This window comes from Erpetoichthys calabaricus, chromosome 8 (genome assembly GCF_900747795.2).
Source record: "Erpetoichthys calabaricus chromosome 8, fErpCal1.3, whole genome shotgun sequence".
Classification (NCBI taxonomy): domain Eukaryota; kingdom Metazoa; phylum Chordata; class Cladistia; order Polypteriformes; family Polypteridae; genus Erpetoichthys; species Erpetoichthys calabaricus.
Genome location: NC_041401.2, coordinates 148293651 through 148310193, shown reverse-complemented (window position 1 = coordinate 148310193; position 16543 = coordinate 148293651). Strand labels below are relative to the sequence as shown.

Genomic DNA, 16543 nt, shown 5'->3' with positions numbered 1-16543 from the left:
ACGGGGATCTGCTGGAGCCAATCCCAGCCAACACAGGGCAGGAACCAATCCTGGGCAACCGCAGGACACACACAAACACCAAACACACACTAGGGCCAATTTAGAATCGCCAATCCACCTAACCTGCATGTCTTTGGACTGTGGGAGGAAACCGGAGCGCCCGGAGGAAACCCACACACACAGGGAGAACATGCAAACTCCATGCAGGGAGGACCCGGGAAGCGAACGCAGGTCCCCCAACTGCGAGGCAGCAGCGCTACCGACTGCGCCACCGTGCCACCCTGAAATAAATAGTGAAAGCTGAAAATATATATTTTAGTCTATTATTATTATAAATATTGTATTATATAGCAGACAAAGTAGACAACTCTGCATGCCTGCCAGACTCCATATGATTAATTAAATGTGATATATCATTCAGAATTTAGCCAAATTTGAATCTAGACCTTATCATGTATTTGCAATACAATACCACAAAGTTAAATTTTAGTGTTAAGACAAATGAAATGCAATTTGATCTACTGTAATCAAACCAGGTTTCTCAATTGCTCTTGCTGACAGGTAACTAAAATACGTAAATGAAATGAAGAATTGCACTGTGCTCACTTAAGATCAGAATTTAAACTGAAGTTTTATATGTTTTAGGTTTCAGTGCATGTTACTTTATTTTTCCTATAAAGTTCTAGCAGGATAAGAAAAATCACAGACAAATGCCATGAATTTAGTCTGTTTAGTAACAGAAAACTCTATCTGCATGTGATAAAGAGTGGAACATGGTGCCCATTTTATGCTAAACACAGTTTAGATTCATGTGTACTATGTATTCTGTAATTTAATGAATTTTAAAACAAACAATCATCCTGAAGTCTTTTTATGATGATCCAAAAATTGTTTCTGCTGCCTAAAGGTTAACATATAACTTCCTTGATAATTACTCAGGGAGATGACTTTAATTAGGTTATACATTCGTGCATTGATACACTGTCATATTCAATTTGACAATACTGCAGTACATTAATCTCTTATGTCTTACAAATTAGACTAAAATATTAATATATAATGACATCACGAGCCTGACAAATGGAGAAGAGGATAAGAACATTATATGCATGTGAAAATCTAAGAATTGATAATCTATTTTTTTTTTTTCCTTAAGCGGGGATATTTTTCATTTAAAAACAGTACACATCTAAACAATCTGTTAACACCTTGGAAATTAAGGTTGTGCAGTATTTAGTCCTTATGTCGTACAGCTCCAGAGAGGCCTTTGGACTTAAATCCAGTCAGGTTACTGCCTCACTTCAGACGTGCATGTCAGGTTAACTGGGACCACAGAAAATGGTTTTGGATGAGTGAATGGGTTTGTGTGTAGCTCTGCTCTTTGATGACTAAGTATACTGGCCAGGATGGCTTCCAGCCTTGTTCTTCAAACTGTTCTAATAGACCCACCCTGCTTCTGACTGGAAAGAATCTTAATATATTTATGTGTTACCTGATTTTTTTTCCCATTGTAAAAATATGTATTTGATGTTAAAAAGGTACTGCGTTCCAGTCTCACAAAGTTCTACTACTTGCCTTTTGTATAATGTTCAGTTGATCTCTCTGTCCTAAGGGATGCAGTCAGATTTACTGGTAAATACAAATTTAACGAGAGCAAGCAGAGCTGAGTCTACGTGTGAGTGTAGCCTGCAGGAGACTAATGGATATGGGATGGTTCTTTCTTTTCACCCATTGCTGCCAGGTCAGGGAGTTCATCTTTTACTCATCTTAAAGAGAAATCTTGTTAAACTTTTACAAACATTTGTAATGTTGACGTAACTATCAAAAGGAAATCATTTGTATTGCAACAGTGCATTCTAAGTAAAACATGCATGCACCTTAAAATGTTATTGATTAGAGCATAGTGAAAAGTGAAAGATTAAAAAAAAATAAAATAAAGAATAATGTCACAATATTAATTCTATACAAATAAAAAGCATAACATTCTCAGACACACCTAATCCAGTCCAGGGTCTACATGAGGCTGGAGTCTCATAGCAGCATAGGGTGTGAGAGAGGAAGCATCTCTGGACAGGACATCAGTCCTTCACAAGGCTCACTCAAACACAGATCCACACCAACAAGTATCAATTTGGGATCACTGGGTTACCCCAACTTCACATCTTTGGTGACGCGAGAAGAAAACTGGTGCACACTGGAAAAGTGAGCAAACTGCAGATGGGTGCAATATTCAAATGCTGGAGGCTGGGTCTATGGAGCCGCAGCAGCAACTACTGTACCATCCTATGTATGTTTTGTTAAAATGTTACCTAGAAGATTACATTATGAAATTCTCTAAATAAATTGTTTCTTATTATATTTGTACTGTTACTGAAAAACATGGAATATTAAATATATACTGTATATTCACACTGCTTTACTGTATTGCCTTATTTACTCAGTTTTCCTTGTCTTGTTGCATACTCTCTGCATTCAGTAAAATAAATTAATCATATAATTCATCTTCAGGCATAGGATCCTGATTAACTGCCTTTTACCAAGCTTTGTTTTCTTGATCACACAAAATATACTGTATAACATGGAGATTGTTTCAAAGAATGTGACATCAGTGCCAGTCACAAATCTGCTCATTCAGATCTCTCTTCTACACTCTTCTTTCTGTCCCAGTCCTTGCTACTTAACTTTAAAAGTACCATATTATTTTTGTCTCAAACCTTATGTTTTCAAAGACTGGATAACAATATAAAACCGGTGCATACTGTTATTTGTTATTAGCTCCCGAGGATGGACAGGATTAGAAATGAGTACATCAGAGGGTCAGCTCAGGTTGGACAGTTGGGAGACAAAGTCAGAGAGGCGAGATTGTGTTGGTTTGGACATGTGCAGAGGAGAGATGCTGGGTATATTGGGAGAAGGATACTAAGGGTAGAGCTGCCAGGGAAGAGAAAAAAGGAAGGCCTAAGAGGAGGTTTATGGATGTGGTGAGAGAGGACATGCAGGTGATGGGTGAAACATGAGCAAGATGTAGAGGACAGGAAGATATGGAAGAAGATGATCCACTGTGGTAACCCCTAACAGGAGAAGCCGAAAGAAGAAGAAGAAGCTCCTGCAGCAATCACTAAATACCTTTAAATGTGTGCAGCAGGCTGTTTGCTGCTGTCTCAGTGCCTTGTCTAATCTCTATCTGTTTAACAGCGAATTCTGTTAGGGTTCGGAGAAGCCCATTGGGCTACATGGGCTACATTTCCATTTTCAAGTGGCATTTTTCTGAGTCACATTACCTAGAAGACTACATTATGAAATTGGTAAAGGTTTCTAATTAATAACTTTTAGTTAGCCAATAAAAGGTGTCATTTTGCTTGGATTTTCTCTAATTAATAACTAAAATTCAAATTCTCCAGTAGCTTCCTCTAGCCGAGGCACAATATTGAAAAAGGAAATTCTAATACATTGCAGTCTTCTCTAATATAAACTCTAAAACAAATGTTCAAAAATTATATTATTTAATGATCTATGCCTCTACAGTTGATCACATAACCAAATGACAGAAGATGTCTTGTTTTCCATGGGTGACAAAGTAGAAATACTTGCACTTCCTTGAATTAAGGTGACCAGATTTTCAAAGTTCCAAAGAGGGGGATTTGTGTAGCATATATGTATGTCTGTTAACTCAGGCCCATGCATAATGCCCATCATCATTGTCTCATCATTATCAGAGAGGGATCAGGGATCAAAAATAAACACATATGCCTCTACATTAAATCACTGCACGTGTTATGATTGACAGTTGTATGAAGCACAGAGGGTGTTGTTTTTCTTTTGTGTGATTGGTGGTTTGATATCTGTGTCAGCTAAGCTATGTTTGCTGCACAATAAGACCTTCTTACATGGGAAGGTTTCTAAAATCTTGACATATACTGTAGTTCAGGGGTTCTCAAAGTCGGTCCTGGGGGCCCACTGTGGCTTCAGGTTTTTGTTCCAACCAGATTCCTAATCAGTGACAACACCAGACAACACTGATCTCATGCTTCACTCCCTTTTGTTGATTTCGTTATATTTTGCCCCTTCTCTGTGCAGTTTGCTTCCTTCATTGTATCTTAATAATGACAACCAGCAGAGCAGCAGACAGCCAGGTAAACAACAATGAATAATCAAAGGCTGCAACTACTCCAGCTTTAGACCCACTAATTAGAAAATAATGAATTAATTAAACAATTAGAACACTTGGCAAAAAACAGAATGAAAATCAAGATGAAAATACTGTTAAAAAGAAAACAAAATACATTATTCCAATACTGCGGTGGGTTGGCACCCAGCCCAGGATTGTTTCCTGCCTTGTGCCCTGTGTTGGCTGGGATTGGCTCCAGCAGACCCCCGTGACCCTGTGTTCGGATTCAGCGGGTTGGAAAGTGGATGGATGGATGGATTATTCCAATATAACTGCTTGGTACATTTTAATATACCAAACTTAGTTATCTAATTTCTACATTTTTCCCAAAACACAGAATCTGACAAATAATAGTTCACTTAATTAGCCCAGGAGTCCAATTAAAAATAGAAGCTGGTGGGAATAAAAACCTGTAGCCACAGTGGGCCCCCCAGGACCGAGTTTAAGAAACACTGCTGTAGTTATATATGTTATTTCTTGGGACACCAGGATGCATAGCTTGAAATCTGGCCTGTTTCTAAGCCCCTTATTGGACTTGCATTTCCACCAAGCGCTCGTTCCTGCCTTGTGTCTGATACTGCTGGATGGGCTTCTTCCATTCAGTGAGAATATAATGTACGTATATATTTTTATGGCCAGTTTTGTTAATGCACATTTAGTTCCATTTTGTGAAGGCTTTTTCAGTAGTTTTCTGTATTTTTATTTCTGAGCCAGCAGATGAGCCATCAGTACATCGCATGAAACATTTACTCACTCACAGGCATAAGACCAGGTTACATTTCTAGCACAATGTGTTTTGACTGTGGAAGATCACCCTTAAAATCATGGTGTGCACTCCTGCTAGGATTTAAAACTGGTTCAAATGATGAGACTCAACAGTACCATCTGCATATTTGTTTTGTATTTCTTTGTTCAAAAAGTATATTTAGAATAGATGACACAAGCAAAAATCTTGGCTGAAACTGCCAACTCTGTAAATGAGATGTTAAGAAACACAGCAAGGTTTATGTCATTGTTAACCACCTGAGTAAATATGAAACTGTGAAAGATACAACTTCTTTGCTTTAACTGACATAGCTAATCCACTTGAGATGCGGTTAATGGAATATGCAGCATTAAGGGCAAAATTATCAACACTGTGTTAAAAAGTGCCAACAAAGAAGGGAAGATAAGAGATAAAGGGGGCCTCTATTTCAGTTATCAGAATCACACTGCCTGCAGGAACACTGATATCCAAAAAAGAGGAAACGAAAGAGGAAACAGCTAAGATCAATGGCAAATATTGAAGTGTGGTGAAATACTACAACTAGCACAATGAAGACAAAAGTCATTTGAATACTTTAAAAAAAAGGGAAATTTGCTAATGGAAGACCAAATTTGACTGAACTGCATTGATTAGCATTAGTGGAAGAACTGAAGCAAACAGGAAAGAGAAGTTTCTGATAAACCAGAAACAGGATATTGAGTTATGAAATGATGACGCTTGACGACAATATTTTTGACGAACTGTTGGTTCTTTCATGCAAACAGAGAAAAAAGAGTTCAAGTATGAACGCATTTCTTAAAACTGGTGAAGAAATCTCTTACTGCAATGAGCCAAAAGAGTCATAGTTACGGTTAACACAACATGGGATTATGTTTAAGGCCCTATAAAACGAAATGCCAGAATTAGACTGTTAGAGAAAAAACACCAACATAGGCTGAAATTAATTGAAAGTAAATGACAGTACATCTATGATAAGACTGTGCAGATCAGACAAGGATATTTATTAACACAGATGTCAATAACACAAAACTCTTTAGAGCCGGTTGTGCAACTAGACATTTATCCGTTAGTGTTTTGTAACCAGGAATAAAATTGACAGCAAAAGTAACATATTATTTTTCTGTGGAGTATTTGGTGTCAGGTGAGCAAATGCTGTGTTTCCCCCATAGTTGATAGATTAGTTACTTGAGGAGCTACTGTATGTAATCATTTCCATGGAAATAGTAACGTTAAAGAATACGCTAAAGCTGGTACTATGCAGTAGAGATATACCACCAAATATTTATTATGTTCACCATGGATAATACTTACCATATAACCATCTTTTATCCAATAAGCAGCTCTTTCCTTTGTTGAACAAGATGTTTTACTGCTTCAAAATATTTTGTGAAATTGAAACATGAAAAACTGGAGCTATAATAATTTATTAAAAGTTGTGCATTTTTAGTTGGTTGAATTTCTAAAATACCAAAAATAATTTTTTCACTATGAGTTCTGTTCTCCATTCCTGTTCAGTTTAACGCAAAGGTATTATTAAAAACCAGATCATAATCTAAGTCAATAAAGCAGGCTGTGATACAGCTGAATTTGAATTATATTAACATATTTTGAAAGGTCCTCAAATTCCCTATAACATCCTAATTATGTGTTCATTAATCCAATTGGAAACAGAAATTGGTTATAAATGAGTAATCATGGAAGTGTGTCTAGCTTGGAATTCAATCAAGATCTGGTCCCTGTCTTAGGCCCAATGTTGCTGGACTTCACACAGTCCTATAAATGGACAGATGGACCAACTATCTCAATATTAACAGATTAATATCATAAACATTGATCTCACTTTTACTTGCTATTCACCTTAATGGAATTTAGTTCAACACCACTTATTTAGCCATGGGTTTATTAAATGTAAAAACACAACATTTTAATAAAACATCATAAAAAATCTAAGCAGCAAACCAAATTTAGTCTTACCACATGCTATGAAAAGACAAATATCTGTGGTGTGTGTTTAAATGCTGAGTGTTACTGAAGAAACAGGAACTCAAGAATTACAGATGAAAACTAACCAAACTATTAATAGCTAATAGTTTGGTCATAAAATTACTGCTTTATTTACCAAATTCCTACACATCTGTCAGAGACTTATTTAAGTGTTTCCTCAAACATCCTCTTATAGTCTATTTTCATTTTGATAGTGTTAAAGCAAAATAAAAACATGACTGTGAGTTAGGACTACAACTCCAGTAGTCTGCATGACTCTTTTGCATTAAAGAACATACAATATTGTTGTTTTATTGTCAGCTCCATTTTTTAAGACAAGGAAGGTGATTTTTTTTTAGTTTACACATGTGCATTTACACTTCTTCTTTAACACAGACAGTACAGTACTTGTGCAAATTACTGGAAACAAACTCTGAAAACAACAAAAATCAGTTTTGCTCAATGTTTTTAATATGAATAATATTCATATACTCACATCAATACATGATATGACCTCCTTGACTCTTGAGAAGCATCTAGATGTGAATTGGTATAGAATCTACCAATTTTGAACAGTCTTGGGGGATTTTTCGGTCTCTGTACCAAACTTCAATGAAGGCCTAAATCATCTTCTCCATGGTTCTCAATGGTTGTGCAGTCCATTCCATGGAGTTGTTGCTTACAAACAGACCACAAATTTTCAATTGGGTTCATATTGGGAGAGTTTCCACTCCAGCAAATTAATTGTTGTGATGTGTGACATGAGGCCAAATCTTGTTGATAAACACTGCACCACGTGAAACACACACAAATGAAGATGTTTTGGGGTTGCTTCAGCTATTATAGCATTGGTTTCTTACACCCAGTCGAGGGAATGAAGCACTCAAAACAATAAACTGAACCTCCACACAGAAAAGTTGTTGCAGAACTGAAAAAGTAATTTCCCAATGGATCTGGGGGCTTCATGTATAACGCCGTGTGTAAAACTCACACTAAAATGTGGCGTACAGACAGAAGTGGAAATGTGCATACGCAAAAAAAAATTTCAGATGCACAAAACCATGCATAAGTCAACATCCATGCACTTCAGTTCCATAAATCCCGGTCAGTGTGAAGAGTAACACACGTCCATGTTCCTGATGCCCCTCCCCAACTCCTCCCAGAATTACACCCCTTTGAATATGCAAATCAGTATAACTAGCCTGTTATATTCAGCATTTTGTGAAAAGACAATGGCAAAAGCACAGGAAAAAAAAACACTTCAGCGTATGAGAAATGGAGACAAGGAAAAACGTACCAATTGTTGGTTTAAGCAGTGTTATAGGCAACGAAAGGAAAGTGATTGAGTGATATAGCATGGCAGAGACACTCGAAAATTCAAGTTCCCGAAATAAAAAAGAAGTGGTTAGATGTCAAGTCAAGGTGAAACGGCGAGTCATAGCCCACCGTCAGAGTGTCAAACGGAAGTGTATTAGGGTATAGAGAAAAGAAAAAAAAATTAGGGAAATGTAGACTTTAATTTTGAAATTTCCACATTAATCTCGTAGTTTTTTATTAAAGTAAACGTTGTAAATGTCATCTTAAAATCGATGTTTAATTTACTAAAGTTTCTCAAATCCCATCGTAACTAAATTAGCATGTGTTCCCTGACCCAGTCATTAATCACTACATGCTTCTTAAACGGGCTTTCTCTTTCGCAGCAGAAGCACGGAGGCAGTAATTGCCACACAAAATACATTACTTTCATGATATTACAGCTCTCTGAACATTTTAGAATAATACAATACATACATATCATTGAGCTCTGTAATAAATGTAAAGCCAGCTGTAAGTTTAGAACACCGATTCTTCAAATCTTTTATGGAACACTGAATAATCTTAGTTATACATGTTTAATTATTCCATCCATCCAGGGTAGTGCCAGTCCCAGCAAGCAGGAACAAGTTCAAATAGATAAGGCAATGAGAAGTTCAAATAAATTGTGGCATGGCTAAGTGGAATCCATGAAGGTGCTGGTAACTTTCTTTAAGCAGCATGTGCTATAAATGTCTGCTGAAAGATGTATCCCAATAATCCTCTGCGCTCTCGACATAAGCTGCTGTAGAGTTTTCCGATCAGCTTCTGTGCAGTTATGATTCCACACACACATACAATGGGTTAAAATAGTCTGAGTGGTGCACTAAAATGAACAACACTAAAGCAACTGTGGTATTTGGAATAGTTTGTTAATTCCGTGCACCATTATATTGTTACAGAATTACTACAATCAAGGGAATTAAATTTGTTAACACTATGCTGTTAATTTCGATATGTTTGATAAATCCTGTGTCACTGATGTGAATCTGGAAAAAGGGAGACCACACAGAAACAGTAGCACTGCTTTGACGTTGGATGCCGCCAATTTGTAAAACCAAACAGAGATGTGCATATGCAAGTGGGAGTGCTGCCATGAGAATGTGTGTGGCTTTACACCAAGTTTAGCTTTTATACATGTGATGTGAGCATGGAAATGGGCGTACAAAACATTTATGTGGATACACACCATTTATACATGATGTCCCTGGTGTGGACCCAATGTGTCTACAGGTTTTTGTTCCAACTAACTTTTGTTTTTAATTGCATATTTCTAGCCTAATTAAGTGAGCTGTTATTTCCCAGTTTCATTGTTTTGGGGTCAATGTAGAAATTACAAAACAAAGTTTTACTTTTTTTTTTTTTTACTTTTTAACAATATTTTCATCTTGTTTTTCATTCTGCTATTCGAAAGTGTTCTGACTGTTCAGTCCATTATTTACTAATATTAGTGGGTCTGATGCTGAAGTAATTATAGCCTTTAATTATTCATGCGTCGTTTGCTCAGATGTCTGCTCTGCTAGTTTTAAATTGTCATCATTAGGATGCAATGATGGGAGTAAACTACACAGAAAAAGGGTAAAATAATAGGAAAACAAGAAAAGAGAGTTAAGGATTTAAAGCTATAGCAAAAACAGAAAACTTTCTAAATGTCTAATAAATGCAGAAATCACCCTCTATGGATTTCTGAATGCAGAGTAAGAGAAGTGAAGAGAAAAAAGACCAGCAAATTAAATGAGATCAATTATTATCACTGATTGTCAATCTGGTTGAAACAAAAACCTGCAGCCACAGTGGATACTCAGGACTATCTTGTTTAACGAACTTGGCACAAGTCTTGACAATGTCTCATCCTTTCGTCCTTCTACTTTACAAATTCCACTGTCTTGCTCTTAGACAATAGTTATTCTAGACACATACTCCTTCATTCATCTGAGCACCTGCCCCTGAAGAATTCTCTGCACATTTCTGGCCAAAAGAGTTATTTGAGGCAGGTAAAGGACTAAAATCAACTTCTAAGGTAAATGTAGCCCTAAGGATCCCAGCACTTGAGACTCCAAATTTATAATGAAGGCCCCACCCCGGCAAACACAGAACAAAACTAAAGGCAAAGGGCTGAGAAGAAATGGAAAAACAGAAAATAAAATGTAAACAAGAAACAGGTAAGGGTCTGGAGGAAAACATACATCTAAGGTGAGGCACTGTTGAGATCCTAACATTAGTATTCTGCTTATTGCTTTCCAAAATGTCCATTAATATTGAAAAGTTATGTATATTTCCTCAACAGAAAACTAGATAAAACACAGCTAAGTGAAGAACAACACTCAGAGCGAGGATGTGGTAAAAGTGAGAAGATCAACAAAGAGCTGTCATACTTTGAAAGTCTTTTAAATAACTAACAGAAATTAGTGCACCAAGTATCTACAGAATAAGAATGTTCAGGTAAAAATTTGCAGCCTTCTTGGAGTATACATGTTCTCCCTGTGTTATTCTTTCAAGAACTTAACGTATTCTATGTTTCCACTCATATCCTAAAAATGTGCTTGTTAACTATAGCTTAGTGTGGGTGAGAGTGGACATGTGTTTGTGTCTTGTGATGGACTGACGTCCCATTTCAGAGTTGGTTTGCCTACTAAGGATCTGTGCTGGTATCCCGAAGGTTGCTGGTTCGAATCCCCGTCACTGCCAAAAGAGATCCTACTCTGCTGGGCCCTTGAGCAAGACCCTTAACCTGTAATTGCTCCAGGGGCGCTGTACAATGGCTGACCCTGCGCTCTGACCCCAAGGGGTATGCGAAAACTACCAAATTCCTAATACAAGAAATTGTATAAGGCGAAATAAAGAACAAAAAAAAAAAACAATATGAACGTTTGGTCAATTGGTAAAGCATGGAGGCTAGGACATTAGATTTTGAATTTTATACCAGGATTTGTCCTGATCGGCCACAGTGGATGAAGGTTTTTGTTTCAACTGAATTATTAAATTAGAAGACAATCCCGGCAATAACAGATCTGGTTATTTAATTTTATGGCTTGTTAGTGTTTTGCTGTAATTCTGCCATATCAAGTCATTGTTGTATTGCAGATTTTTCCTTTACCTAAAGTAATGACCAAATGATTTGTGGCCCAGAGCAGATAAATAATTATGAGTCCTTCACGTTTTACTCTTCAATTTATTCCCAAACATTTTCTAAAATACCCATAGGAACAATATACTGTATGTGTTAGGCCTTGTTCAACATTTCTACATTAGTCCCAATACGTGTCTACGCCAGCTCTTGGAGTAATAAAAACTCATAAAGAGTAGGTGCATGTGCATGGATCCAAGACATTTTCCTTTCCTCCTTTACTGCCATGAATCAGAACAGGCAGACAACAAAGGCAAGGATAGAGAGACTAGGAAATACTGTAAAGACATAAACTAGACATGCAGGAGGTTCCACAACCTTGGATGAAGACTTAAGCACACTATAGGCTCAAATAGTATGACCATGATTTCTGCGAGTCACATTTGTAGCAACAGACCTCAGTGTCTTATGAACCAAGCCACCACATGGAGGCACCCGCAGAAAAATAACATGGCCCCACAAATGAATAATATATCAAAATAAAGAGTCTCAACACAAAAGAAAACCAGAAAATGAGGAGAAAACTAGGTGATTTAAGGTAACAAGGTACAAAAAATTACAAGGCTCCAAGAAAAATGTATTATTGAATCAAACTTAACAAAAAAGAGAGAAAGACCAACAACCAGAAAAAAAACTGTTCAGAGTAGTAAAGAAAGAAAGGAGTCTTTTCCCCCAATATAAATGCTTATTATAAAATATTATTGACTAGGTCCTGCCAGGTTTTAAAAAAGTTTTGAAAAGATCCTCTTAATGAGAATTAGATTTTTTGCAATTTCAAATAGTATATAATATCACTCACCCACTGACTTAAAAGAGGTGGGTTAGGATCCTTCCAGTTGAGTAAGGTAAATCTACGTGCCAGTAGTGAAGTAAAGGCAATTGCAGTTAGTTTGTCCTCCTCCATTTTAAGCCCATCTGGAGTACACCAAACACAGCTGTTAATGGGTTAAGAGGGATTGTGACACCCAGGCTGTCTGAAAGGCATTTAAAAATTTTTGTCCAGAATGATGTTAATTTGGTGCAGGCCCGAAACATGTGGCCCAGTAAAGCTGGAACTCGACTGCAATGTTTGCAGGTTGGATCTTGCCCTGGAAACATCTTGGACAATTTCAAAAAACATAGATGTGGTCAATGAAAGATTTTAAGTTGAATTTTAAGTTAAAAATAATTGAATGTTTTGCACATATGGAGCTCAAGTGATTTCTGTGCACCACTGCCTTCTACTCCTTTTCTGAAATGTTGAGTAAGTGACCCTTTTACCACTATACTCTGGGATCTTTGAAACGAAGGGACTTTAAAAAGTTTTTTTATATTATAGAAATGCTGTCTGAGTTTTCAAGATTGATCAATAGCTCTTCTGGAATATAGAGAAAAGCCAAGCAAAATGACACCTTTTATTGGCTAACTAAAAAGATTACAATATGCAAGCTTTCGAGGCAACTCCGGCCCCTTCTTCAGGCAAGATGTAATCAAGATGGGGCCTGAGTTGCCTCGAAAGCTTGCATATTGTAATCTTTTTAGTTAGCCAATAAAAGGTGTCATTTTGCTTGGCTTTTCTCTACATTTATAATGGCTAACACGGTACAACACCCTAGTTCTTCTGGAATAGAAATAGTTGGGAGGTGAGGAAAATTGGGCAGATTTCATTTAGCAAAGTTTCTAATTTGGAGATAGTGGAAAAATTGTGTTGAAGGGAGATTACATTCGGAGTGTTCATAGCATCTGAAAACATTATTTGTATACAAATCTCTAAATGATTTAATCCCGTACGTTTTTCAAACATTAAAAACCGTGTAAGTTCGAGAGGGTGGAAAGAGATGGTTATCATATAAAAGTGCCACAGATAAAATATTCTCTAATTTAAAGTGCTTAAAGTTAATTTTTTAAGGGAAGGCAGAAAGCGAATTCCATAAACGTTCAAGAGGTATAAACACACACAAAAAAAACATAAAGCAACTGTGAAAGTACATATATACATTTTTTTAACTGTGGGAAAACGATTTTCCAATTAAAAAGTTATGAAGCAAAAATTAATCTATATAGTACTACAAACTTAAACAAAAAGCAAAAGCACAAAAATATACACTATAACCTTGGAGAAAAATTAGAAACTGTTTACATTGATGACAGTACTGTGAGACAAATGTAACACAAATTAGACTCATAAAAATTGTTAAAATTGTGAATCATTATTTTTATTATCATCATTATTATCATGTAATATTATTATCATATGATATTTAAGTACAAAATTGAAAAGAAGTTTAATAAAAATGTAACAAATTACACAGTTTACTCATGTATGCAACATTGTTCTAAATCAATTTAACATGAAAATATCTGGTCAATCTAAAATTTCTAAACATATATTTATAAAAACAATACATATTCATTGAGTTACTTTATTTGCTGGCCCATTGTTTTTACCCTTTTTCTTGTATATACATGATATGAATCATCCAGTTGTATTCCACCATCATTCTGACATCTCAATGTACCTTTCTTCCATGTTATTGATATCTTGATGGAATCGTTCACCCTGCTTTTCAGGGAAAAATTCCAAAAGGGAACTTTGCATAAGTTTAACTAACATATTTTTCACAATGCCTTTATAATTTGGATTTTTATTGTAACCTAAAATTTAAGAAATTACTTTTTTGAATGGTACCCACTCGTGAACCAATGACTACAACCTGCAACCCACAATGACCCACTCACAAATCAAAGATAGGAACCTGCAACCCACTGCCGTCAACTTGCGACCCTCTTGAGACCCACTCGCAATCCAACAATGGCAACCTGTCATACATGGTTAGCAACTCACGACCCAACAGTAGGTTGCAACACAGTGGTTCAGAAACACTGCCTTACATGGACCCAGCGTGTGGATGCCAAGACTTCAAGACCTGGTTTTTACTTCACACTGGCAGTTAAAGTACGCATACCCACACCAGATCCACAGAGTCTAAATTGTACACTTTGTAACCAATAGATTGCCGGTCCAAAATGGAGCCATAAGTCAGCAAATGACTGTACTAATGGTTGTTTATGTTTTGCCAGAATGGAGAAGGAGTGATGCCCCATGATTTTTAAGCACCAGCACAATCACTCACTGGGCATGTTGTAGTTCATGACCGAGATGAGTGGTGAAGAGGGATCAGTGACGTGCAGTGAGGTTCATGGCTGCTGAGGCATTGACTCCTTCAGAGTCAGATTTACAAATATATGAACCCAAAAGAGTAGCTTATTCACTATTCAATTGGCAGCATTCACATTGACTACTGGTTAGGTTTCATATCTCATCAGCATTCTTTACACACACATACAGTAGGTAAGGTACATATTTGGCTAAGAAAGGATGTTACATTTAGAGCAGCGAGAGAGAGCGGAGAAAGTGCATTTGCTCTGCACCCTCCATGTGTTCTAAATTTGCTATTGCAATTCCAAAATTCACACTCATTCAATACAAATGAAAGTATTGAGTGGTGTAAAAAAAAACAGATTTCAATTTTGACTTTAGTTAAAATATTATTTACTTGTTTTTAAAAGCTTTTAATTCTGACGCTTTAATCAAAAGGATAACAAGAAAAGCAAAAGAATATTTTATTTAAGATCAAAATTTATTTCTTAATTATTGGATTGTTTTTTTCTTAGTCTGATCCCATTTTTTTATAAAATTGAAAACCATTTATGGTCTTACCTTTATTTGTAAATGCGCTTATCCTTCTCCACGAAAATCTCCGTCACTTACTTGTAAAAGTCCTGCTTATTTTCCTTTAGTTTTAAAAGTCTTAATCTTCTGTTTTGGCAATCAGTCAGAACAAAGAATAAAAATAAACAGACCACTGCAGTGCACTTGACTTTCTGATATTGCTAACTTATTGGTGGCTCTGCGTAGAAGAACAGCAGCAACAAGCACCTGTTTGGCTCACATCTGCCCCTTTCGGAGCGGCACGGTACTGTCTGCCTCACCTTGTGCCTTTTCACTGCAGTTTTATGTCGGATCAGCAAGACTAAATAATTCACACACATTCATTAAAGATATTAGCCAGACTGTGGAAAGTCAGGGTGTATAATAAATGCATGTACAAACATTATATTGGCGACATACAGAGAGACAGCAACAGGAACGTGCCAATTGCATGCATCAACCCAGTGTGTCTCCATGTCTCCTCTTAATCTTCTTTTGCTTAAACTGAAAATGCTCAACTCTTTTAATCTTTCCACATAATTAATCCCCTATAGCATTGAAATCAGCCTAGTCGCTCTTCTCTGGATTTTCTAGTGCTGCCATGTCCTTTTTGTAGCCTGGAGACCAAAACTGCACACAGTACTCCAGATGAGGCCTCACCAGTGCATTATAAGGCTTGAGCGTAACCTCCTTGGACTTGTACTCCACACATTGTGCTCTATAACCTAACTTTCTGTTAGCCTTCTTAACGGCTTCTGAACACTGTCTGGCAGTTGATACTGTCAAGTCCACTACGTCTCCTAAATCCTTCCCTCAAGGTGCACCTTTGATTTTCAGGCCACCCATTTTATATTCAAATGTAAAATTTTTACTTCCTGCATGTAATACTTTACGTTTACTTACATTAAATTTCATCCTCTACTAATCTGCCCAAGCCTGCATGCTGTCCAAATCCCTCTGTAATAATTCAACAGATTCCAGATTATCTGTAAACTTAACCAGCTTGTTACTTATATTCCTATCCAAATCATTTAAATATTTTAAAAATAGCAGCAGCCCTAACACTGACCCCTGTGGAACACCGCTCTTAACATCAGCCAATTCTGATAGAGTTCTTCACACTAAAGTCTGCACACTAACTTATCTTCGACAAATACAAATTCAGCAATCAATCTAACCTGCACACCTTTTTTATGAATGATGATTACAAAGAACATTTAGAAAATCCACACAGTCACTAGAAGAATATGCCTTACAGATAGTGACTGGGGATAGATAGATAGATAGATAGATAGATAGACAGACAGACAGACAGACAGACAGACAGACAGACAGACAGACAGACAGATAGATAGATAGATAGATAGATAGATAGATAGATAGATAGATAGATAGATAGATAGATAGATAGATAGATAGATACTTTATTAATCCCAAGGGGAAATTCACATACTC

At 36.6% G+C, this 16543-nt stretch overlaps 1 protein-coding gene across 1 annotated transcript in view; it reads left to right on the top strand.

Moving 5' to 3' along the window:
* Positions 1-16543, top strand: part of zgc:92380 (uncharacterized protein LOC445086 homolog) — a 1014629-nt gene that overhangs the window by 299026 nt on the left and 699060 nt on the right. The gene's annotated exons all lie outside the window — the stretch shown is intronic.